A 27,162-nucleotide genomic window follows, 5' to 3' on the forward strand; every position below is an offset into this window, starting at 1 on the left:
TGAAAGCAGGCCAGTCTCTGCACTTTGCCAGACTCCCTAGTAGCCACCTTCTGTTCGACTTTGTTCATATTATAGGCCAATAAATTATCATTGGTCTTTTTGTAGGAATGTATATCCAGTACGTACTGGGTTTACACCCCAATTTACCCTACAGCAGCTTCTAGTCCTTATAAGATTATCTTTCGCAGTGGAAAATATTCTTTATGTGAGGTGTTCATAATCGTTTACCATCCAGGGCTACCTCTAGATACACTACAACCCTGTCTAAAGTTTCATCGACAAAACATAATTTTTCAGTATGTGTGCTGGACATGCTTCCCCATAAATAATACTACACCAATTTTCGTGGGGCTCGTCTTTAAATACTTTTTCACAATGTTCAGTGCACATAGGTTTAACAGTACTAGCAAATTTTCTAAGTCTTACTGTGAATAGATCGTCTACTTATTCAATTGAAGAGTAGTCTCCCGCATTCAGCTCATCTATGAGTTCATTCACCACTAGGTTCTTCATCTCTAACCATTTACTCGAAGGTCGTATTACTCGACATCCAGGAAGATGCAGAGAGCATACAGAAAGGGTAGTGCTTTTTCCACCTTCCTAACAAGTTGGTGAAGTGTTACTTCACATGATTTGCTTCGCAAGTATTATGAAAATGTGGCAGAAAACAAAAACGTGGCATTATGAATTTGGCAGTACCTCAAGGTTCTCGCTTTGGCACTAAGGGTTACTAAAAGAAGCAAGACGAATTTTGCTAGAGCGTTGCCTTACGATTTCCTCATTGAATTTTTATCTGCCTGCTTGTAGCTCTGCTACAAAACAATTAAAAATCTGGCTTTCGGCGAGGCTCGAAAGGCGAACAGACGCAACGTGCACCTGACAGGCAAGCACGTTACCGCGAAGCTAGCGAATAGGCGCGGGGTCTGGCACTTACTTATCGACTCAGTAAGCGCTATGGCAGATAAACCGCAACATAAGAGGCGACAGTAGTTGTATTTCCCATGTGGAACGACTTTCGTGGAGTCAAAAGGATTAACTGATATCCTTATGTCACATCTCAAGCGAAAATCACTCAGTATTAAATTGAAATAACACGATAATATCAAGTGAACTTAGCAGGATAGTTCTGTGTCATCAAGGAAGTAACTCGTCGGTCACAGAGTTGCCAAACATATTCTGCGCTGTTGCCAAGTTTCAGTTATACCGCCAGGAAGGATACCAGCTGATGTGTTCCGTGAGTGACCTCGGAAGTGACTATAGCTTCGTTTCAAAGTTGCGGGTGGCGAGGGCCGCAAGATCCTCATTATATGTCAATGAGTCTTATTCGCATTTCTGTAACTAGGTTTAGGGGCTAGAGTGCAATTACATGTAATACATCGATGCACTAGATGCAAACCAAATGTCATAAATTAATAACTGCGGCAATTATTTGTGTTTTACTGACTTAAATCGGACCGAAACCTTGAAAGCGTATTCACCAGGCGCGATTCTCAGTTTTGGAGCTTCTCCAGTGGTAGAGTTCGCAATGTATATTTGCTGTACAGTATTGTTACTGAGATCACTATCATTGGCACATCCACGAGAAGACAGGCATGGCCTGGCTTATTGTTGTCAGCTTTCCTGACGGATATTCTGCCTTTGTTCGAAACGTGAAGACTTAGGGTGAATTCGAACATTCCATATGGCGAAAATTTGATGTTTCTATTTTTCCAGCTCTAACATTCAAATAACAGTTACAATAAGCGGCAGAAAAGCGCCTGTGAATCAACAGTTAATAATGCAATCATAATTAGTGGACTCTGACAAATTCCATCTGTCATCTGATAATTGTGAAAAACTACTTTTTTCATCTTCACAGCACCACAGTATGGCTGGCTCTGAGCACTATGGGACTCAACATCGATGGTCATCAGTCCCCTAGAACTTAGAACTACTTAAACCTAACTAACCTAAGGACATCACACACATCCATGCCCGAGGCAGGATTCGAACCTGCGACCGTAGCAGTCGCGCGGACCACAGTATGAACTCAAGGGTTTCATAGGATACCTATACTTAATGTCGTTGTGATCGTTTTCAATGACAGTACGGGAGGAGCAAAACCAACTGACTTGAAACATACTTTTCCAGTGGTATTTGAATCTTTGGCTACAGTTGCAGTAGCACGTCCAGTGAGGTATCATCCAGTGAGGTATCAGGAATGTGAGCAATCACTCATTGTTATAGTATAGGCTAGGGCAGAGAGAAGCAGGTTTCTGACAGAGTAAACGATGAGAGACACTGTCGCTATCACTTATTAAACAGGAATTGTTCATAAAATTACAACTATATCTAGTGAAATGAGTAGGTTGATGCAGCTCCAGTCCGGCACTATCACTGAGTTGCCAAACATTTTCCGAATAGCACTTAAGATAAAAGTGTGTGTGTGTGTGTGTGTTCTTTCGGACATTTCCGAAAGAACAGACACTACGAATCGAAATAGACAGCCTTGTTAATAAATTAAAGATTGAAGGACAGATCTCCAGGCTGTCATGCGCATTAAAATACAACAACGGCGCCAGATGAAAATTTGTGCCTGACCAGGTTCGAACCCAGATTCGTAGTGTCTTTTCTTGCGGACATTTCCGAAATAACAGACACCACACATATATACATATACAGGGGGTTATATGGAATTTTTTCTGCAATTTGTCTATACCACCACCTCATACAATATTTACTATTCCTCCTCAAACATCCTGTATAATTATTTGGGTCTCGACTGGTCATCGAAAGTTTTCAGTGCTAGACGCACAACATCGTCCGAACCCTAGCGGGAATACAGTGTGGCCGCGAGCGAGTGGAATAATGGACGTTGGGGGGCAGGAGGGTGGGGGGGGGGGCGGGGGCGGGGGTACGGCGCATGTGGTATGCGGCAAAGATGCAAAGATGGGAATCCGCCGCTGACGAGGAGCATGTGTAGATAGGTGCTGAAGAGAGGTTGGCTGCTGTGTCCCGACAGTGCCCACCGTCGGAGGTTCGAATCCTCCCTCCGGCATGGGTGTGTGTGTTGTCCATAGCGTAAGTTAGTTTATGTTAGATTAAGTAGTGTGTAAGCTTAGGGACCGATGCCCTAAACAGCTTGGTCTCATAAGTTCTTACAACGAATTTACAAAATTTTAAATCCAAAATACTGCATCTCGGTTCTTACAATAGTGCAGTAGGTGCGCACTGGTTTGCTGTAACTAGGCAGAGACTCCAACTCGGATTGTGGTTAAGGGCATAATAACTTAAATTGTGAATACATTACTGGACGAATGTTTGTTATGTATTTTTGCGTCACCCTTTTCACTTTTATAAGTTATGTTCTACAAGGAACGTACGCCATTGGAGGCGGCAATCTGTAATTTATTTTATCTTAATTACTACTTCAGTTTTGTTCCACAATTTAAAGGCATACATGGGTGGAAACATGGAATACATGGGAATAATGCAGCTGCTCAGTGACAGGTATGGGGGAGGCATTGAGGCCAGGCCTCGTATCTTCGACCCCTGCCCTCTTTGCCTCCGCCCACCTGGTGCTGAAAGTCTTCTCAAACTTTTTAAAAAAAAGTAATAGTGCAGTGATCAGCATGTTTGTTTAGTAAGCAGGAGGCCTAGGTTCGAAGCCCAGTCGGTCACAAATATTCATCTGCCGTCTTAGCTGTATTTCAACGCCCTGTGACAGTGTGGACGTCGGCCCTTCGATATTTAAGATGCAATTATTTTTTAGGCAATAGAGGTGATTTGCGAACATTTGTCTTGCCATCAGTGTAACGGGACTTCAACGGCATCCAACCCTTAGTCATTGCTTTGTGCCGGCGCTAACCCGTGTCATATATACGCGAATCAGATTGTAGTTCATATTTAGTCAAATAACGAATGATCAGTTTACAAGTGTACCGGCTGGGTTGGCCGAGCGGTTCTAGGCGCTACAGTCTGGAACCGCGCGACCGCTACGGTCGCAGGTTCGAATCCTGTCTCTGGCATGGATGTGTCTGATGTCATTAGGTTAGTTAGGTTTAAGTAGTTCTAAGTTCTAGTGGACTGATGACCTCCGAAGTTTAAGTCCCATAGTGCTCAGAGCCATTTGAACCATTTATGAAGTATACAAGTATTTACGAACAGTAGAAGCAGGATTGCAGCAAACTGATCACTTAACAAAGTGCAACATAGAGTACCTGTGTAATGAGTCGTTCCAGCTGCATAGCTGAGGGTAATATTTGTAAAGCAATTCATTGTAGAATCAATGTAATACCCGCACGATGATCTCTGTAGTCATACTGTATCATTAGCAGCCCGCGAATGGAGTACTATGTTCGTTAAATCGAATTACTCAAGCTGAGGCCAAATAAAGAGAAGCGACGACGCCACAACACTATCTTTACTTAAGTAGGTAGTCAGCGCTAAATTATGTGTGCCACCATTAACGTTACTGTAAGCAGTTTGACAGCATACCACCACCACAACTACTGACAACCTGAGCCATATCATCACGCAGTCGTAACTCGCAGTGATTACAAGTTGCTGATGTTTGTCAAGAATAGCGGAAAGCGCCTCAGAAGTTCCATTTGCATTGCGTCTAGGACGGAGAGAATCCTAAATAACAGTAATAAGTCACCCAGCGAAGAGAAGAGTCCACGTTTTGTCTCAAGTTCTTGCAGTTTGATATTAATGCAGTTCCCGATAGTTTCACACTAACGGGTTCTTTTGGCTATCGGAATACTCATATGTGAATTACAAAAGTGTAATTACTAGAACGCTCAATTACCTTATAACACTTCATTCTGGACTGAATACGATTCGGAAAGCTAGTTTCCATCCATCTCCTGACGTCTAACTGAATGAAGTCTGAAATGCACGCACAGTTGTGTTGCCTGCCGCATGGATTCTGTGATGTGTTGTGGCAGCTGGCAGTCATTGCTGAATACAGACATTTGCAAATTTCCCCACTGCTTTAGGGGAAATCGTCTTTGTTGCATTTTTTCCATACTGTAATTAGCACAATAACATAAGGCTTGTTCTGCTGAAGAACGTGATGCCCACAACTTCTTAAATAAGAATCTCCTAGCGGGAGTAATTCGGGAGAGGAGACAGACTGTTGGACAAAAGAATGGACAGCTCCCTGCTTTTTGCGTTTCCGATAGCGCCTACGATAAGAATCTGGTGTTATATTATGCTTCACAACCTTAAACTGTTTATTTTTTTACTTCATACTAAAACAAAAGTTATGATATGAGAAGAGGTAATGACTGATATGCTTCTCAGGAACTTTAGTTTTTCGTGTTTATTTTCTCACTTCATACTAAAACAAGAGCGTTAATATGAGAAGAGGAAATGAAATATACGCTTCCAAGACATAATATGTCCTTGTGTGCTACTACTGCGTACATGAAAGCCCTGCAGTTAATTTTTGTATGTTGGATAAACTTTGATATCACCTCACATTCCTTTGTGAGAAGGTTCCTATTTTCTTGGGATTCAAATAGAGTGGACATTTCATCACCGGTGAATAATCTGATGACTAATGACATGATACCCGTTGCAATTGCTCCATGGCACCTGTGAGTAGAGTCTCACGTTGGTTACTGTAAGAACACGCAGGCCGTGATATCCGCTCACTGCAGTCTGAGCCAGGTGATTTCTTTCTGTTTATGGCGAAGCGTCTGCTGCAGTGTCGGCGCTCAGCCAACATAAACAAATCGCGGCGGCATTGGGCACTGCTAATCGCTGCACTTGTCGCGAGCCTCGACAAGAGCGCACTGTCTCTGCTAACGATACTATGGAATTAATACATCTTACTTAACTTAATATGCAGGTCGTGGGTTGGGTAAAAATTCAGTTTGTAACTTCCCATCGCATTAAAATACTTTACAGTCATATTTGATGCAATATTTATTGTTGGTTGTCTCTCTAATGTTAATAGTATTGATTCAGATTGTGCGTGAACACGAAAACACACACACACACACAAACAGTCAATGATTCCAGTGAGGGTGACAACTACTGTGTGTTGAACAACACATGCACCAGTCAATTACTGAGTTGGCGTCGAGTGGATGAGATTTTTCAATTACCTTGCATTGCAAGAATTGTAAGGAGGAGACTGAAAGTAAATGGACTTGTATCTAAAGAGCTGCGAATAAGCAAAGCTTGACCGACTGTCAGATAATTGTCCACATGGGTTTTATGGACGAGTATACTTTTAGTAACCAACCCACCCACGATCATTACGTAAGATTTCTCGAAGGCGTAGGGGCATCGATTTCATTAACTCGTCGACAGTGTAGCGTGATGGTTTATTTCCCACCATACGTTTTCTATATTCGTCCAAAGGTCGCTTGCATTTGTATGTCCACATGGCAATGACCTTGTTACCTCTGCCCACATATTCTCTATCTGGTTGATGCTCGGTGATCGTGGAACAAACGGCAACAGCTTTATCCTCTCTTGGCCCTGAAACCAATCTTGCACTGCTCTGCTATGATGGATGGGGCTCTGCTCCTGTAAATAAACTATCTCGTTCGTTCATATATTTATATTTAAATAACATATTAGTAATAAGCACATTGTATTATTATTTTCCACGGTGTTTAAGAATTCAGGCCCTGTCATAAATAAGTGATCTAGATTCAACCGTCCGGTTAAGAATGTGGTTTACCCAGTCTATCAAATGATGAGAGTCGTATTCGTATATCCACATTAAGCCTGACTTGCTGAATCCGATTAGAACGATCTGGTATCGAAATGAAATTACAGAAATCGGATAATTTGAACGTCTGTATTGCAACAATGCTGCGTACATAAATTCCTATGATGGAGTAACAGGTAGCAACTGCCTAAGATAAAGTAAGAAATCTGTCTACTAGCAGCAATGTAACGTAATCATAACCCATATTTATATGATGGAAATACGGAATCGAACAATGCACATCTATTTCAGTGGTGGGAAGATGCACCATATCTGATTTGCTGATAACACAATCCTGAACGGCTTCTCAATCCATTGAACTCAAAATCCAGACACGTCTGAGAGAAAACTACCGCTACTCTGGTCACCGTCTGTTAGCTCAATGAGCTCGGCTGAAAATATTTGCTTCCAAAGGCTTCAACACCCTCTGGTCCTGTCCGGTCCTGGAATCACCCAGCCAAGCCAATGAAACACAAGCAAACATGAACTGTGCAAGCAAAGTCAACTTTACCCCAGGTGGTACACAACCCGACTGTCGACAGGCGGCAGTTGGAATTTCGGATTCTGGGGAGTCCAGGTTAGCACGGCAGAGAATATTGAAGATCTCTTGGAAATTTCCCTACAAGCAGAAAACATGCATTTGTAAACTACACGCCGCGCGAGATTAGCCGACCGGTCTTAGGCGCAGCTGGTCCCGGCGGAGGTTCGTGTCCTCCCTCGGGCATGGGTGTGTGTATGTTTGTCCTTAGGACAATTTAGGTTAACTAGTGTGTAAGCTTAGGGACTGATGACCTTAGCAATTAAGTTCCATAAGATTTCACACACATAAGAACTTTTTTTTTATAACTAAACATCGATACATTGATCCAAGCACGAAAACTAAATAATCTCACAAAAGAAATCGACCAACAAAAAATTCTCATCCTTGGTCTTCACGAACCACGACTAACTGACAGTGAAACCTTGCATTACGAAAACCATTGAATCTTCAAGAGCAAAATACAACAAAAGGTAGCGAAAGGCGTACCAACCTTCGGCATTGCTTTTCTCGAACACAGATCTATCATCAACTCTGTCAAAGAAATCACACCCATCAACAATCGACTTATGAGTACGCTCATTCAGAGCCCCAGTAAAAAATATACACTCGTCAATGCACATGCTCCCACCAACATCGAAAATAAGAAAAACACCAAAAATGTCTAAAAATTCTGGAACACACTCGAAAATACTATGAGCAAAATTACTAATGGGAGACTTCAACTCTCTATTTGGAACAGACAAAACCTGTAGAAAAACATACCTAAACGCTTAGACCAACGGCACACGTCTGACTGACTTTTGCCAACAATTCAACCACAAAAGGATGTCTTCCCACTTTAGGAAAAAACCTGTTCCCAGGTAACATGATTGGCTACCAGGTGCAAGCTGCTTTCGTTCGCCTTTCGAGACTCGCTGAAAGCCAGATTTTTAATTCTTTTGTAGCTGAGCTACAAGCAGGCAGATACAAACTCAATAAGGGAATCGTAAGATAACGTTCGAGCAAAATTCGTCTTGCTTCTTACAGTAAACCTCAGTGTCAGAGCGAAAACCTTACGGTACTGCCAATTTCATAATGCCATTTTTGTTTTCTGCCGACATATTTTTTGTTGTTGTGAATACATAATTTTATCTATGAAATGCCACATTTTCATAATACTTGCGAATGATGCAGGAAATGAAGTAAATACAGATCTTTTCGAAGTCAAAAGTCGGTAATATGCTACTAATTCGTGTTAAAATAGGCTCAATCGTCTTACAGACACTTAATGCTTTATTAAGATAGAGTGCCGTCGTGATATTTCTGTAGTAAGCTGAATTTAATTTGTATTAGTACAGTGAATATTTTAATTGCATTTTCCATTAGTTTACTAATCGTAACAGTAATCATCAAAGAGAAATTAATCAGCAGCTCAATTTTCTTTCACGCTATCTAAAACAATCTGACAATGCTAAAGTTGTTTGCAAATTCTACGCCTGTAGAAACCCACTGGTTCTAACGATGTCATTAAGCCAGTGTATTTTTAAGAGTATTTTCGTCTAGAAATGAATTGCCTTGACGGTTGATCGATCAAGAGCGGGAAAGGTAAAATTTTACAAATATATGACGAGAGGGACAAGTGCTTGAGAGAGGAGTTCCCTATCAATGCAAGTGCCTGAGAGACGACTTTCCTATCAATTTCCTGGATAGTTTTGTTTCTCAAATCAACAGAGTGAGTTATCATGCAGTAGCAAAGGTGATGTAGTTTTGTTGCTCGATTTTCTTACACTGCGACCGAAAGGTGTCTCAGTTGTTGACAACAAATTCCAGCTGTGTTGCACACACCCCTTGGGGCAGAATTCGTAGCCCAGAACACACTTTTGGAGCTATCAGATGTAAAATATTATGTTCACACTACTCTTTGCTCTAGTCTACGTCTTTTGGTGGGGCTCAGCCTTTCATTTCTTCTTAGGAAGTTATCGATAAAGGCATCATAACACGTCACCAGTAACAGTACTGCATAGGAATGCTCAATGAGCGTCCTGATGACGTTCAATAATAGTCACTCGGTTGATTTTTGTTGTTTCGAGTTAGAGCATGCAGTACCCCTACACAAGACTTCTGAATCTTGCCTGTTGAATGCAAATGTCGCATGATGGAAAAATTGTAATCTGTCACATATATCAGTAGTCGAGACTTCCTTAATGTGGAAAATCATTCATGCCAGAACGATCTTTGTTGAAACAAGAATATCTTTTTCTGGCGTATTTTTCCCAAAAGCACTCGCTCCAAACACAGTTCAAATCTTTCTAGCTGCCTCCTCTACATTCACTCCTCTGTTATACCAAAGTAAATGTTGTGTTGCAGATGTTACACCTTTTTCCACTTGCGACTCAATTTTACAATGCTTAACTGTAGTTCATGATTTTCAAGTATGCAAAATCCAATGCTTAACTGCAAGATGATAACTAGACCTTCAAATTCGAAAATGGCACTGATGCATATACTGACAGCGTGGCGCCGCCTTCACATGGGCGGCGCCGGATTTCAGGCGGCGGGTGGCGTCTGGCCGGTGGCCGGTAGCCGCTACAGCGCGAGGAAACGCCCGAGCGTAAGCTGTTATGATCGCGACGCAGCCACGAACTGTCCTGCGGAATTGTTTCTGGAATACTTATTATTGTGGGTGGGTAGAATGTTAAGTGAATTGTCTTCGATGTTCAATCAGACTCATAACTTTAGACCGAAATGTGGTAAAGGAAAAAAAAAAAAAAAAAAAACAGTTGGTCGCGAACATGCGACTCTAAGTTTCGAATACACGACGATTACCGAAAGACCACGGGCTCACTGCAGCCATATCAGCTAGGAAGTAGACAACACTTCCTCCTAACACTTCCACATCTTACAGTGTTGCCAGATTGTACAGATGGCCGGACGTAGAGTTGTCAGGGTGGTCAGTTTTATTGGCCACCTTAATTGAACGACTCGGACTTAGTCTCTGTGGCGGCCGGCCGGCGGTCGGTTTTTATGTCTAAGACTGTACATAGGGAGAAATGATCATCGTAATAAAATACGAGAAATCAGGGCTTGTACAGAAAGGTTTAATCGTTCATTCTTCCCACGCGCTGTTAGATAGTGGAACGATAAAGAAATAGCTTGAAGCTGGTTCTGTGAACATTTTACCAAGCCCTTAAGTGTGATATGCAGAGTAGTCAGGTAGATTTTGAAGCAGCATCGGATATGACAAATTACAGTTCGTAGAAATGTACTCACAAATCATTTATTTAAGACAGAGGAAGTTTTGTCTCATTGTGCAGCTAGGATATTACTCTTTCTTGCGGTACAAGCAGATCTAATGTAATTTGTGTTGCTCTAGGGATGTCAGTATAATGATCCTTTAAAGATGACTCAGTTTGTTAACAGCACGTTTTCATCTGTGACATAATTTCTAAATTCCCCAGTCCCCGTTTATTGCAGTTCTTACTAAGAAAGAACTGCGTTTCATTCTCTCTGCATTTTTGAGACTGAGATTTTGACCCAGAGATTAACGATTTACGATAAATTTGTGATTGCTGTTGCACTTTAAGCAGAACGATAAAGAAGTTACGTTATAGCTTCGGGTCTTCTTCCCTTCCGCCGGTTTACTCACGTGTGCTTCATGCGTATCTGTGCATAACTAATTTTGGAAATGTGGAACGTTGGAAAGCACGAAAATATTTCATTCTCGTTTCTGAAGGAATACATGGAGGCATTTCGTCGCGGACCAGCGCATAGTTAAACGGGCGATTTTCAAAAGGAAATACTTTTATTTTATGATATTTCTACTGCTATGGTTCCGCTGCTGGTATTAGGAAAGCCTCACGCATCGTTTATGAAGGGATGGAATATTGGCGTTTAACGTTCCGTCGACAAAAAAATTGTTCGACACGAAGTACAAACTCAGTTTAAACTACAAATACTTCTAGATCTATATCTATATATTAGCCTTTTTCCCGCGAGTTGTCCACATACTCATTCGACACATGTATTGAACACACCTCCTCTGTCCCATCTCTATGTCAACGTTCTAAACGGGGTACTAGCAATAAAAAGCAGCCCAGGTGGTTGACTAGTGGGATATGGATGTCATGTAGAACAAAGCGGAACTTATATCAAAATCTTAGAAGTAGTCATAATAAGCTATAGTAGCCCATTACCAACAGTACTGTAAGGTGCTTCAAAATGTTATTAGGAAGGCAAACAGTATGTGGTACGCAAATAGAATAGTTAATTCACAGGATAAAATTAAAACCATATGGTCAGTTGTGAAGGAAGTGTCTGGTCAGCAGCACAAGGTCAACGATGTAAACTCAGTTCGTAGTAAAAATATTTCTGTTACTGATTAATCAAATACATATACAGTATTTAACAATTATTTTCTGAGCATTGCTGGTGAATTAAATAAAAATTTATTTTCTACAGAGAATCATGTAACTCTCTTGGCAAATGCCTTTCCGAGATAGATGTCTGAAATACTCCTCTCTGACAGAGACAAGGGGGAGACTGAGTCAGTAATTAAATCACTGAAGACTAAGGACTCTCATGGATTTGATGGAGTGCCTAGCAGAATATTAAAGTACTGTGCCGCAAATGTTAGCCTTGTATTTAGCCATATTTGTAATTCTTCCTTTAGGAATGCTCAGTTTCCTGAACGATTAAAGTACTCAGTAGTAAAGCCGCTTTATAAAAAGAGAGGAAGGGCTAATGTAGACAATTTTAGACCAATTTCTATGCCATCGGCGTTTGCAAAAGTTATTGAAAAGGCTGTGTATGTAAGAATAATTGATCATTTTATATTACACGATTTACTATCAAATGTACAGTTCGGCTTTAGAAGTCGTTTAACAACTGAAAATGCTATATTCTCTTTTCTCTGTATGGTTCTGGGTAGGTTAAACAAAACGTTTCAAACGCTAGGCATATTTTTTGATTTAAATAAAGCGTTTGATTGTGTTGGTCACAAAATATTGCTGCAGAAGTTGGACCATTATGGAATACACGGAGTAGCTCACAATTGGTTCACCTCTTACTTTAGCAACAGACAGCAAAATGTCATTATTCACAGTGTTGAGAATGGCTGTGATGTGGGGTCTGAGTGGGGTCCAGTCAAGTGGGGGGTGCCCCAGGGATCAGTGTTCGGTTCAACTTTGTTCCTTATTAATTTATATGATATGCCCTCTAGTATTACGGGTAACTCTATAATATTTCTGTTTGCTGATGACACTTGGTAGTAAAGGATGTTGTGTGCAACATTGGCTCGGTTTCAAACAGTGCAGTTCATGACGTTAGTTCAAGGATTGTAGAGAATAAACTAACGCTAAATTACAGTAAGACTCAGTTTTTACAGTTTCTAACACACAATTCAACAAAAGCTGACGTTTTAATTTCACAGAATGAGCATATGATTAATGAAACTGAACAGTTCAAATTTCTAGGTGTTCAGATATATAGTAAACTGTCGTGGAAGCCCACGTTCAGGATCTTGTTCAAAGACATAATGCTGCCATTTTCACTATTCGAATAGTATCTGAAGTGAGTGATCGTTCGACACGAAAATTAGTCTACTTTGCCTATTTTCATTCGCTTATGTCGTTTATTATATTTTGGGGTAACTCTTCCCATTCTAAAAGGATATTTTTGGCTCAGAAAAGGGCGATTTGGGCAACAAGTGGTTTAAGTTCACGAACCTCTTGTCGATCCCTGTTCACGAGTTTGGGTATCTTGACGTTTGCCTCTCATTATACATATTCCTTACTGTCATTTCTTGTTAACAATCTTAGCTTATTCCCAAGAATAATCAGCTTTCACGCAGTTAATACTGGGCAGAAATCAAGCCTGCATTTGGATCGGACTTCCTTAACTCTTGTACAGAAAGGTATGCAGTATATTCATTTTCAGTAAGCTACCGGTAGAATTCAAAAATCTTAGTAGTAATCCACGCGCTTTCAAATCAAACCTGAAGAGTTTCCTCATGGGCCACTCCTTCTACTCTGTTGAGGAGTTCCTTGAAAAATTAAGCTGATTCTTGTTGTATTGTTGATTGCGTTTACTTAAACTTAAGGCTTGACTTTTTTCAGGTTCGTAAACATTTTATTTTTGTCTGTTATTACTTTTATGATGTAATTTCATGTACTGACACGTTCCATGATCTTGGAGATTTGCTCCTCAATTTGGTCCTATGGAACTTGATGTGTAAATAAAATAAAATAAACCTCTTCCTCCCTCTGACTGTCCGCCTTATCCTCCCCACCTCCCTATCTGTCTATCTCTTCATCTCCTGCTCCTCCTCTCTTTGTCCATTTCCCTCACCCCCTCTCTCTGACCGTATCTTCTTCCTCCCTCCCTCTAACCATATCTTCCTCCCCCTTCTCTTTACACCTCCATCTCCTGCTCTTCCTATTCCACCTGCCCACTACCCCTCAACACCTGCCATCTGCCTTATGGATCTTCCCCATCTTGTCTCTCTGACTATTACCTCCTGCCCCTCTACCCCTCACTCTGTCCATCCCCCCCCCCCATACTTCTGAACCTGTCCAGAGCCATACTCATTGGCACATGTAGCACCTGCAATGTGGGTCAATAAAGCAGGCCGATACTATTCTCACAGTAGGCTTCTCATGTAGGACAGGATATATGTTGGGTGGGAAAACCATTTCTTGCCCCTGACATGGGGGCTGCCCTGCAAAGCAGTTTGATTTGGCAGGCCAATATTGTTCATACACAAAATGCCTGTTGTACAGGGCAGTCTTTGCCAGGGTCTGGGAAAACACGTTTTAGCCCATATCGCCAATCCTATTGGAGCTAGGAGGTTATATACCACACAGTGCTGATACTTGTGAGGCTGGCTGTTTTTGTGCCAAATGTGGTTAAAATAGATCCAGGGGTCTGGGAGGAGATCCTAGACACACACACACACACACACACACACACACACACACACACACACACACACACACACTGCTTTACAGAAGTAACAGATACACTCTACAGTCCATGGCAAAGAGTAACTCGTACAAATATTAGCAATTTTCCATTGTATGTAATTTATTTGTTGAGTGAGAGAGAAATGACTGTCTGTATGTCTTTGTAGAGCCTTATTTCTCTGATCTTACTCCCATGATCACTATGGTCAAATAGCAGTTTTGTGAGAACAATGTCACCTTTTTCCTTGGATTCACATTTAAATTCCTTGATTATCTCTGTTACACTTTCATATGGGATGTACTGAGCTGTTATGATCGTAGCTCCACGTCTTTCAATTCATTTGATGTCTCCTGTCATGTCTGTTTGATAAACTCCAGAAGCTGGAACAATACTTGCAAATGGTTGACTAGCATCTTGTACAGAATTGTCACAAGGACTGTAAAGTATATGGGATGTGGCCTTTTAAAAGGAATCAATCTGGCATCTGCAATAAGTGGTTTAGGGAAGTCACAGAAGACATGAATTTGTTTGGCCAAAATGTAGTTTGTGTTCAGTGCATCAAATAGCTAGTTAGGTACATGTTCCATAAATCATGTGAACGATTGTTTTATAGAAAAGATGCTGAACGTGTCAGTTTACAGTGTATGTATATGCTGTTAGCGCTAACATTAATGAACACATTATAATTTTATTTCTATTCATGCAACTACACTTAAAAACAAGGTTTTTTTTAAATTGTTTACTGGCTATCAATTTTTAAGTAGAAATTCTTCAATGGAATAGAAGAAGTTGTCAGATGAAATGATTGTAAACTAGATATAAAAATTCCTTCGCTACCTGCACCACCTTGTTCATTCGTCACTCATATAATGGATAGGATTAGCGTAACGATTGTGTCACAGACAGCCGAATTTCGATGAACTTTGATATTCTGAGGTGGCAACGGCCTTACCGCAGTGGGTACACCAGTTTCCGTGAGATCACCGAAGTTAAGCGCTGTCGGGCGTGGCCGGCGCCTGGATGGGTGACCATCTAGGCGTCCACGCGCTGTTGCCATTTTTCGGGGTGCACTCAGCCTCGTGATGCCAATTGAGGAGCTACTCGACTGAATAGTAGCGGTTCTGGTCAAAGAAAACCATCATAACGACCGGGAGAGCGGTGTGCTGACCACACGCCCCTCCTATCCACATCCTCATCTGAGGATGACACGGCGGTCGGATGGTCCCGATGGGCCACTTATGGCCTGAAGACGGAGTGCTTTTTGATATTCTGAGCATCTATTCGTTCTTGAACCCGTAGAAAATTGTTTTAATTCTCTGTGCCACACCCCTTGTAACCAATAGTGCACCTTACTAGTGTAGAAATACCTTTCTTGGAATATTTGCAGTATTTCTTGCTGTAAATTTGGAAATCATGTTGGGTGGGACGGAGTGCATTAGTCTTCATTTTGTTTTGTTTTTGTTTTGCGGTGGACGTAATTATAACTATCGGTGAGGCATTGCATTAGTTAACGGGCAGCTACAGGGGTTGGACAAAAATATAGAAACACCGTGAGAAATACATGCTTGACACAAATGCAGATGATAGCCAAATCCGCAGGTTGCGCTGTTGTATTCGATCGAGAACGCCAACTGTGCAATGTTCTCAGTATGTTCCATGTGCCAATCGTAATCCGAAGTGTTGTGTAGCTGTGAGTATCGGAGGTAATTGAATTCGAACGCGGGCAAATTGTAGGTGCTCAGGTGGTGGGTGCTTCCGTGACCAAGGGAGTGTGTTTGGTGTTTCAAGAGGATAGTTATAGTAAATGCAGGTATTATCGACGATTTATTCCAAATACAGGTAAAGCGGAAAAAACGTCGTCCACTAAGTCAAAACGCGGGCGAAAGTGTGTGTTGAATGATCGTGTCGGACGGTCACTAAACAGGATTGTGACGAAAAATAAAAAGGACGACAGATGCGAAAGTCACTGCAGAACTGAATGACGCTCCCGAGAACCCTGCCGAAAGTCCCATAAACTGGGGATTGCAGTGCGAGATGGAATTCTAAAAGCCGGCCGAAGTGGCCGTGCGGTTCTAGGCGCTACAGTCTGGAACCGCGAGACCGCTACGGTCGCAGGTTCGAATCCTGCCTCGGGCATGGATGTGTGTGATGTCCTTAGGTTAGTTAGGTTTAACTAGTTCTAAGTTCTAGGGGACTAATGACCTCAGAAGTTGAGTCCCATAGTGCTCAGAGCCATTTGAACCATTTTTTGGAATTCTAAAACCATTCATCAGTGATGCAAATGACCATAACGGGAAAACGTGGTGCTGAATCCATCAAACCTGGACTTTGGGGCAATGGCAGGACGTCATCTGATCGGATGAGTCTTGTTGCACGCTGCTTCGAACTTCTGGCTGAGTTTAAGTCCCAAGAGTAGACCAAAGGGAGTTCGGTGATGATTTTGACAGCCATATCGTGGTATTCTTTGGACCCAACAGTTTCTCTGCAAGCCCGAGAAGGATTATGTGACCATTTTGGCTGATCAGGTCCATCCCACGGTCCAAGTTTGTTTCGAAATTGTGATTCAGTGTTCCAAGACGATAGGGAGCCTGTTCAGGCAGCTCGCAACGTCCAGGACTGGTTTTGGGAGCACGTGGATGAATTTTCGCATCTCCCCTTGTCACTACAGTCATCATATCTCAGTATTATTGAGCCTTTGTGATCTACTTCGGAGAGAGGGGTACGTGGTCGCTGTTTACCTCCATCATCGTTGCTTGAACTTGCCACCATTTTGCAGGAAGAATGGTATAGGATTCCCTCGAAAATCATTACAGGACCTGTATTTATCCATTCTAAGGCGACTAGAATCCGTTTTGAATGCCATGTTAAACACGGTAATGTGCTCTGTTTTTGGCATTCCCATACTTTTGCCTACCCCTTATAACTACATGTGTAATTGGTTCTACTCCTTCGGCACTTGCTTTCTATTTTTTAACGACATGTGGAAGACCGGACTTGGCATTACCTTGCACATAGGATAAGTTTCAGGAATGCCTACCATTACTGTCTTCACGTAGTGATAGTTCGTGGAGCAGCAATGGAGGCTAGTTTTCTGTCAGAAAGATGTCACTTGTTTCGCACTCACAGTGAACTCTTTGGGTACATCTCTCCTAGTTATCTAATTACTGGTGTTAACCATCCATTACAACACCATTCAGAGTCATGCTGGAATTAATTCAGTGATCGATTTATTTATTGATGCTGGTTAGAACACTGTCAAAGTCTGAGGGGAAAACTAACAAAAAACCCAACAATCATTTTATCTTACCGAACAATGTGATTCTTATTTTCAGAAGGGTTCTTTATTCAGTACGAGGTTCAGACATACTTCTAGTACTACTAATTCGCCACCGTGATTCTAACCGGCCTACCTCAGAGTCGAGCAACACAGCACTGACGTGTGTTAGCGACCTCGGCTATGGAAGGGGGTTATATTAATGAACATTTTTAGTTTACGAGTAGAACTACGAAGTTTTTATTTTGTAAAGAAACATCTCATTTGATGTTTGTTCTGTGGGCCGGTGAAGTTTCTAACAGTTCTGGCAGATGGCAGAGCCGTAGTACAGCGGCAACATGGCGTCAAAATTCGACTCTCGTTACAAGCAGCGTGCTGTTATTGAATTCTTGTGTGCAGAAAAAGAAACCGTGGTGAACATCCATAAACGTTTGCCGGCCGCGGTGGTCTCGCGGTTCTAGGCGCGCAGTCAGGAACCGTGCGACTGCTACGGTCGCAGGTTCGAATCCTGCCTCGGGCATGGATGTGTGTGATGTCCTTAGGTTAGTTAGGCTTAAGTAGTTCTAAGTTCTAGGGGACTGATGACCACAGCAGTTGAGTCCCATAGTGCTCAGAGCCATTTGAACCATTTTTTTTTCCATAAACGTTTGTGCGCAGTGTATGGCGATGCTGCAGCTGATAGGAGTTCAATTGGGTTATGGGTAAAGAAAGTTACAGCCTCAGGAACTTTCATAGCCACTGCTCCAGACAGGGTGAAACGTACGGATGCCACTATTCGTGACATCCCAACTCGACAATTGGCTCTACAGTTGTCGATCAGCATTGGAAGTGCGTCTGCAGTGATCGAGACTCTCGGATATTCAAAGAGGTGCTCACGGTGGGTTCCACCCAACAAAATGGTTCAAATGTCTCTGAGCACTATGAGACAACTTCTAAGGTCATCAGTCCCCTAGAACTTAGAACCACTTAAACGTAAATAATCTAAGGACATCACACACACCCATGCCCGAGGCAGGGTTGGAACCTGCGACCGTAGCGGTCACGCGGTTCCAGACTGTAGCGCCTAGAACCGCTAGGCCACCCCGGCCGGCGTTCCACCCTACAGTCCAGACCTGGCACCTTCAGACTTCCATCTCTTTGGGCCGCTTAAAGATTCTCTATGGGGAACACACTTTGAAGATGACGAGAGTGTCAGTCACTCAGTGAAAACATGGATACGCCTACAGGGCAAGAGCTTTTACCAGCAGGAAATACATGCTCTTTCATAACATTGGCGTACGCACATAGAACGTGACGGAGACTACGTAGAACAACAGTACATGGACAAGGCATGTTGATGTATATTGCCACCAAATTCTTACTCCTAACAGTAAATTTGTTGTCCTACAAGGGTATATCTTTTACATACGCACGCGTATAATCCTTGAGTACTTTTTACAACTACGTTGAACTTCAGAGTTTTTATTTATCGTCCACAAAAGTTCACAGTTCCGTGTACTGGACACACGACAAACATCCGGACGAGAGTCAAAGTCGTAACGTACTTATGCGAGCATGTCTGGAAGTATTGCATACTCTGCTGTTGCTATGCGGCGTAGCACTTCACCCATAACTGTTGGAGGGGGAGCCACATAAGGGAAGTCTTTCACGAATTCCCACAAAAAAATCGCATATAGTGACATTACGCGACCGCGGACACGAGTGGGGGAATGCGAGATCCGTTAAGCCTTTTACGACTGATGTAACGCCGAGACAGCTCGCTGTTAAGAAATGCTCTTAAATGCGGCTGCCAGTCCGATTGTGCTCTGTCCTATTGAAAAATGAAACGAGCAGTACCTTGAAACTACAGGAACCACCGTCGAATGCTTTCAGCTGTACGAGGTGCATGGCCGCACTCTCGACTCAAATCACGCTATTCAGTTGCAAATGAATCGCACCTGTTGAAACGGAGAACGTAGAAAGCTCTTTGTTGACGTTGTGCCGCCATCCGACTCTACGCACATTGGCTAATGAGCGAGCACGAGGAAGACATCACATAAACCGATAACTTCCTGCTGGAACCAAGGTAATTTCGATGCATAAGCTAAAATTTACCTCAAGTTTCTTTTTTCGCTGATGTAGACGATATCGTCGTGTGAAAGAGGATGAATGTTTCAGAAGCATCCGGTACTGTACAGTTCTTAACGCGACCCGTAATCTCCGCGGGAAACACGTTCACGATCCTAATTAGAAACAAAAATTTCAGCATTGTGTGGCCAAGCGATAGAGTGGGGTCGGATTAATATAACTCAATACTCATTTCAAGGCTATTTATTGACGTTGTAAATAAAACACAGCGAATAATTAATATTTCCAAATACTGTTAAGTCAGCGTGGCGTGGCACACGATTCGTACGGCAGCCTTACTCAGTCGCTACTGGAAACACTAATTAGTATCGCCCTTTGTTGTCACAGCCATTGAATATCCTTAAACGGAATATTGCGTCGGACTAATTTAAGACCCCGCTATCTATAGGGAGCTTATAAATACACTCTAAACAGCACTTTGCTTGTGCTCAGAACTAAATACTCGTTTTTGTTATAACTGAGCGTCTTATGTAACACCTCCATGAGGAGTCATTGTCGGTAATGACTGCTCCTACATATCAAAAACATAAAATTGACAATAACTACCGCTCGCTCCGAACCTAAAGAGACAACCCTTTTTTGTCCTGGTGTTTTAGTAGTTCAAGCATGTTGCACAGTTCCTGTGCTTTCAAACTTTATGGTTGTTTTATTTGCCTAACGTTTTTGCCTATCTTCTGTTTTGTTAGCTCTGTTTTCGTGTATTTGGTTCAAATGGCTCTGAGCACTATGGGACTTAACATCTATGGTCATCAGTCCCCTAGAACTTAGAACTACTTAAACCCAACTAACCTAAGGACATCACACAACACCCAGTCATCACGAGGCAGAGAAAATCCCTGACCCCGCCGGGAATCGAACCCGGGAACCCGGGCGTGGGAAGCGAGATCGCTACCGCACGACCACGAGCTGCGGACCTTCGTGTATTTGTACCACTGTTTTGCTACGTGAGCAATTTACTCTCGAAGCAGGTCGGGCCACCTTGTGGGCCCGGGTGTATGTCAGGTGTTCAAAGCTCAATAATTATCTATTGTCTGACTTCTGTGACTTTCCGTAGAACTGCCGAGTACAATACCTTCCGAAACACCAGGGGAAAACACCTGACTACCCTTAGGAGGGATATTTTCCCTTGTTCTGCAATCATTTATTCTGTGGTGTCACCGCCAGACACCACACTTGCTAGGTGGTAGCCTTTAAATCGGCCGCGGTCCATTAGTATACGCCGGACCCGCGTGTCGCCACTGTCAGTAATTGCAGACCGAGCGCCACCGCACGGCAGGTCTAGAGAGACGTCCTGGCACTCGCCCCAGTTGTACAGCCGACTTTGCTAGCGAAGTTACACTGACCGATACGCTCTCATTTGCCGAGACGATAGTTAGCATAGCCTTCAGCTACATTTGCTACGACCTAGCAAGGCGCCGTATTCAATTGATATTTATTATGTGAAGCATGTATCATCAAGAGCGATGTTCTACAATTGTGGATTAAAGTTAAGTATTATATCAACTACGTACCTTATTTGCAATTCTCAAGATATTGTCCTGTTCCAGACCTCACGCCAGTCAGCGTGTAATTAAACGCGTGCATTTCGGCCTCCTCTAGAAAAACAGTGTTGGCTCTTCTGCCGACACTACATATTCATAGACTTGTAGACTAAGAGATAGCTAACAGGAGGGACATTTGTTTAGGTATTTGTAGCTGCTAATCTTTTACTTTAGGAGGAAGCTGTGGGCCAACCAAGGCTACGAGGATAACGTCACGGGTGACCTCATTGCGCTTAATTTGATCCCAACAGAAAATGACGGCTAACACGTCCCTTATTAATCTGCATTTAGTGACCTACGCGTGTTTGTGAATCTTCTAATAACACCAGCACTGAACAGTCAGCGTTTACTTAACTAAAGCAAATCAGAGTAATTAAAATGCCAGATGGATCGCTTTTAGTGCAGAGTTACAGTGCAACAACAAGACCTTAGTTAGTATGTTGAGGTTTCGTTGTAAAGATAATAGATTATGTATAAAAATACAGCACTGTTGTGTTTGGATGTGTAGATTGCTGTCAGCAGCAACATACCATTCTGCAATGAACACACGGCGTAAGTGATTGGAGCCGGCCGGTGTGGCCGTGCGGTTAAAGGCGCTTCAGTCTGGAACCGCGTGGCCGCTACGGTCGCAGGTTCGAATCCTGCCTCGGGCATGGATGTGTGTGATGTCCTTAGGTTAGTTAGGTTTAATTAGTTCTAAGTTCTAGGCGACTGATGACCTCAGAAGTTAAGTCGCATAGTGCTCAGAGCCATTTCGTAAGTGATTGGAACTGTCAAAACCTGCTGAAATAAAATCAGGAGTAAGACAGGGAGATGGTGTACCACCTCTACTTTTCAGCAGCACATTAGAGGAGCTAGTGAGAGAATGGAGGAAAACCATCAATACTAAGGATGTTCACCTAGGAAGAAACACAAATAAAATCACCATAGATTGTTTACCTTTTTCAGGTGACATGGCATTAATTACAGACTCACTGGATAGTGCCGAAGAAAAACTCACGGATTTACAGAAACAGGCAGACAAAATGGGACAAAAAATATCATTTGAAAAAACACATTTCATCAAAAATATCAGTGATGCCACCTTCCTCCCTCCCCTCCAGCCCTGACACACACACCCAAATCTTCAAATTCATAAGAACTAAATATGCAAAGCAACCTGTTTTAAATACCTAGGAGAATGGACAACAAATAGTACAAGATAGCCGTAGAAAATAGAGTGGTAAAGTATAAAGGGCATTCCATATGACAAAAACAAAACAAAAAAGAAATTTTCGTGGAACACGAAACTAAGACACAATTAAACTGCCCGAAGCACTCTACGCAGCAGAAATGCTTAAACTAAAGAAATCTGGGGATATTGAAAAACTGGAAATACTGAAAGAAGAATTCTAAAGAACACACTGAGACCTAGAAGTAACAGCAATGCTGTAAACAAATGAAGACCAAACAGAGACTCTATCTGAAAATGGAAAAGTTAACTGATGTAATGAGGAAAAGAAGATTACACTTTTATGGACATGTATACCAAATGGCCATGGGTCACACAAGAAAAGATTTCCAAGATGGAGGAGAGAAGAAAATTGAAAAACAAGAACACTGAAAATGCAAGAAAGATATAGCGAAGGTTAAATAATGAACTCCGAAGAGAAACAGAGGAGCCTAGGAAAAAATGGCTTAAAGAGGAATGTGATGAAACTGAAGAACTGGACAGGAAGGGAAGATACGACTTACTATACAACAGAGTAAAGACTATGGCATGGGAACAAAACAGAGCAGGAAGTGCTACTATGGAAATTTTGAGTAAAGACGAAGAGGTAGTGTACAAAGATCGTTACGATGTCTTCTAGAGATGGGAAGAATATCTAAAAGAGCTGTATGACACAAATAACAAACCAGAAACTCTGGAACTTGAATCACACAACAGTGTAAGTAATGACGATAAAGGACCAACCATCATAATGGAAGAAGTAAAGTCTGCCATAGCTGCAATGAAAAATGGCAAAGCGGTAGGTACAGATACAATACCGGGAGAAATACTAAAAAGCTTGATCCAAGATGGAATAAGAGAAATATTGAGGTTACGTAATAAAATATATGACAGTGGTGAATGGCCTGAGGACTTTCTGACAACAGTAATAATTCCATTACCGAAAAAATAAGGAACCAAGAAATGCAGCGAGCACAGAACAATCAGCCTCATTTCACATACAGCCAAAGTGATGTTAAGAGTAATTAATAAAAGACTTGAAAAAATAATGGAGGAGAATCTTGGCCAGGAGCAGTTTGGCTTTAGACGGAATACGGGCACCAGAGATGCAATAGGGCTCCTACGAATCTTGGGAGAAAGGTTTATTGAAAAAGGAAGAGACCTATATATGTGCTTCATCGATCTAGAAAAGGCAAATGACAATGTGGTTTGGGACAATCTGGCGACTATAATGAGGGAAAAGAGAGTGGACTGGAAAACCAGAAGACTTATAAACTCATTATATTTTAATCAAAAAGTTTCAGTTAAAGTGAGAGAAGAAAGTACAAATTGGATCAGACTAGGAAAAGGAGTAAGACAAGGATGCTGTCTATCACCTACTCTTTTCAACCTCTACTTGGAAAATATGATTGACCAATGCTCATTAGATGACAAAGGAGTATAAATTGGAGGAAGAAGAGTAGGGTGTTTAAGGTTTGCTGATGACATGGTCCTTTTAGCCACAGGGAAAAAAGAATTACAGGATTTGGTGGACACCATTGAAACTAACGGAAAAAAATATGGAATGAAAATTAACACAAATGAAACAAACGTATTGGCACTAGGAAGAAATAAGGAAATAAAAATTATGCTGAATGGAGAAATACTAGAACAGGTGCAAAATTTTAAGTATTTTGGAAGCAGGATAGACACAGACTGGAAATGCACCACAGAAATTAAAACAAGGATAGCAATGGCAAAAGAGGCGTTTTATAAGAAAAGGAGAATTTTTTGCAACGGTCTGGACAGAGAACTCAGAAAGAGACTCATAAAATGTCTTGTATGGAGTGTTGTTCTATATGGCGCTAAAACATGGACTATGAGGAAAAAAGACAGAGAAAGGCTGGAGGCTTTTGAGATATGGACATGGCGGAGAATGGAAAGAATAAGTTGGATGGACATAGTAAAAAATGAAGAGGTACTGAAAAGAGTGGGAGAGAAAAGGCAGTTACTAGATGTAATAAAGAGAAGAGAAAGAAATTGGATTGGGCATATATTAAGAAAGAATGACGGACTGATAAAAACAGTTTTAGAAGGTTATGTAGCAGGGAAAAGGAAGCGAGGAAGGAAGAGATTCCAGATACTGGATGACATGATGGACGGTACAACATACAGCATCCTTAAGAAGGAAGCAATGGATCGCAGAAAATGGAGAGGCAAAGGACCTGTTAATATAGCAGATAACTGATGATGATGATGATACCAAATGGTTTAACAGATTAACCAGGCAGATCTCGAACTTACTAAACTGCTACTAATACAAACTCACATGGTTCACTGAAATTGACAAAGATATGAAAAACACTGGAATTGGAATGAACGTAATAGATAACAGAAACTTTTTAGAGAAGCAACACAAAAGGCATGATTTCATGAAAGAGAGATGTCTGCAAACGAAAGAAAGTGGATCCAGGAAGAAAAGGAAGAATCGTAGCCACCAAAACAGTTATTCGAATAAGTAAATTGGTTGCTGTACAGTGCATAGTGGAGGTTGGTGGCCGCTCCATATCCAAGGGAAAGATACTGTCTGTCTAAACCCGCTTGTCGTATTCTTATGTCCTGTACATGTGATGTACACTGGAAACAGCAAAATCGTTGGAAGGCAACCTCGTATTTTTTTATTCATCGAATAAGATGCCACAAAAATAATGTCGCCTTTTGTGCAACGATAGCCGTTTGATTTTGCTGATCATCTCTGGTACACCGTCCTATGGGGTGGAGGTCCTAGACAATTTGCAATGTTATCACAATCCAACAGTGCGACCACGTCGTCCCAGTAACTACGGCGGGACTCCTACCCGCCACGGCTACCGAGCGACAGGCCAGACAACAGGCAGGGGTGCATATTCATTGCCCGCGTCCCCCACCTTTCACAGGAAGCCGGCGTCGCAGGCAACAACCAGAAAATTAAGGGAGGTTATATCTCCACGAGATGACGTCCCCCGCCGAAAAAAAGCTTTCATATTTAACAGTTTCAAATACAAACGTTTAAGTTAAGCATTACCGTGACTGCTATTGATATCGAAAGAAGCAGCAAGTTTACTGTTACCAGTCACTGTTTATTTATATCGAGAACGCGTTTCAAAGTTTAAACCTCCATCATCAGGTGGCTTTGTTAATATGACATGTGTGTATTGTGTTACGTATTTGGGGTAACCTGTGGCTCTATCTAGTGGAGAAACAAAACATTATTTCAAATGGCTCTGAGCACTATGCGACTTAACTTCTGAGGTCATCAGTCGTCTAGAACTTAGAACTAGTTAAACCTAACTAACCTAAGTACATCACACACATCCATGCCCGAGGCAGGATTCGAACCTGCGGCCGCAGCGTCGCTCAGTTCCAGACCGCACATTATTTCAGAACATGGCTCTGTGGAAGTCATTGACTAAAAACTAACTGTAAATGTCAAAACATCTAAAATACAATACCTCCAACGGTCACAGGCTCCTCTCTCTCTCTTTCTTTCTCTTTCCCTTCCTCTTCGTAGTTACCATGTATTTAACACGAATTAATTTAGTTATTTGCATGTTTTCTTTGATATTTTCCAAATGAATAACTGGCTTGCATAACAAACCAACAGTTTGTACCCTATGTCTACTTAATATTATACAGGGTGGTCCATTGATCGTGACCGGGCCAAATATCTCACGAAATAAGCGTCAAACGAAAAAACTACAAAGAACGAAACTGGTCTAGCTTGAAGAGGGAAACCAGATGGCGCTATTGTTGGCCCGCTAGATAGCGCTGCCATGGGTCAAACGGATATCAACTGCGTTTTTTTTTTAATTGGAACCCCCTTTTTTATTACATATTCGTGTAGTACCTAAACTGCGTTTTTTTAAATTGGAACCCCCATTTTTTATTACATATTCGTGTAGTATGAATGTTTTAGTTTGACCACTTTTTTCGCTTTGTGATAGATGGCGCTGTAATAGTCACAAACATATGGCTCACAATTTTAGACGAACAGTTGGTAACAGGTTGGTTTTTTAAATTAAAACACAGAACGTAGATACGTTTGAACATTTTATTTAAGTTGTTCCGATGTGATACATGTACCTTTGTGAACTTATCATTTCTGAGAACGCATACTGTTACAGTGTGGTTACCTGTAAATACCACATTAATGCAATAAATGCTCAAAATGATGTCCGTCAACCTCAGATCATTTGGCAATACGTGTAACGACATTCCTCTCAACAGCGAGTAGTTCGCCTTGCGTAATGTTCGCACATGCATTGACAATGCGCTGACGCATGTTGTCAGGCGTTGTCAGTGGATCACGATAGCAAATAGCCTTCAACTTTCCCCACAGAAAGAAATCCGGGGACGTCAGATCCGGTGAACGTGCGGGCCATAATATGGTGCTTCGACGACCAATCCAACTGTCATGAAATATGCTATTCAATACCGCTTCAACCGCACGCGAGCTATGTGCCGGACATCCATAATGTTGGAAGTACATCGCCATACTGTCATGCAGTCGGTAGAACATAACGTAGGAAATCAGTATACATTGCACCATTTAGATTAACATCGATAAAATGGGGGCCAATTATCCTTCCTCCCATAAGCCGCACCATACATTAACCACCCAAGGTCGCTGATGTTCCACTTGTCGCAGCCATCGTGGATTTTCCGTTGCCCAATGGTGCATATTATGCCGGTTTTTGTTACCGATGTTGGTGAATGACGCTTCGTCGCTAAATAGAACACGTGCAAAAAATCTGTCATCGTCCCGTAATTTCTCTTGTGCCCAGTGGCAGAACTGTACACGAC

At 41.9% G+C, this 27,162-nt stretch overlaps 1 pseudogene; it reads left to right on the top strand.

Moving 5' to 3' along the window:
* The first annotated feature begins 15,127 nt into the window (after window positions 1–15,127).
* LOC124723586 lies at window positions 15,128–15,245 on the top strand (annotated as a pseudogene).
* The last annotated feature ends 11,917 nt before the right edge of the window (window positions 15,246–27,162 follow it).

The sequence above is a fragment of the Schistocerca piceifrons genome, chromosome X (genome assembly GCF_021461385.2).
Source record: "Schistocerca piceifrons isolate TAMUIC-IGC-003096 chromosome X, iqSchPice1.1, whole genome shotgun sequence".
NCBI lineage: Eukaryota > Metazoa > Arthropoda > Insecta > Orthoptera > Acrididae > Schistocerca > Schistocerca piceifrons.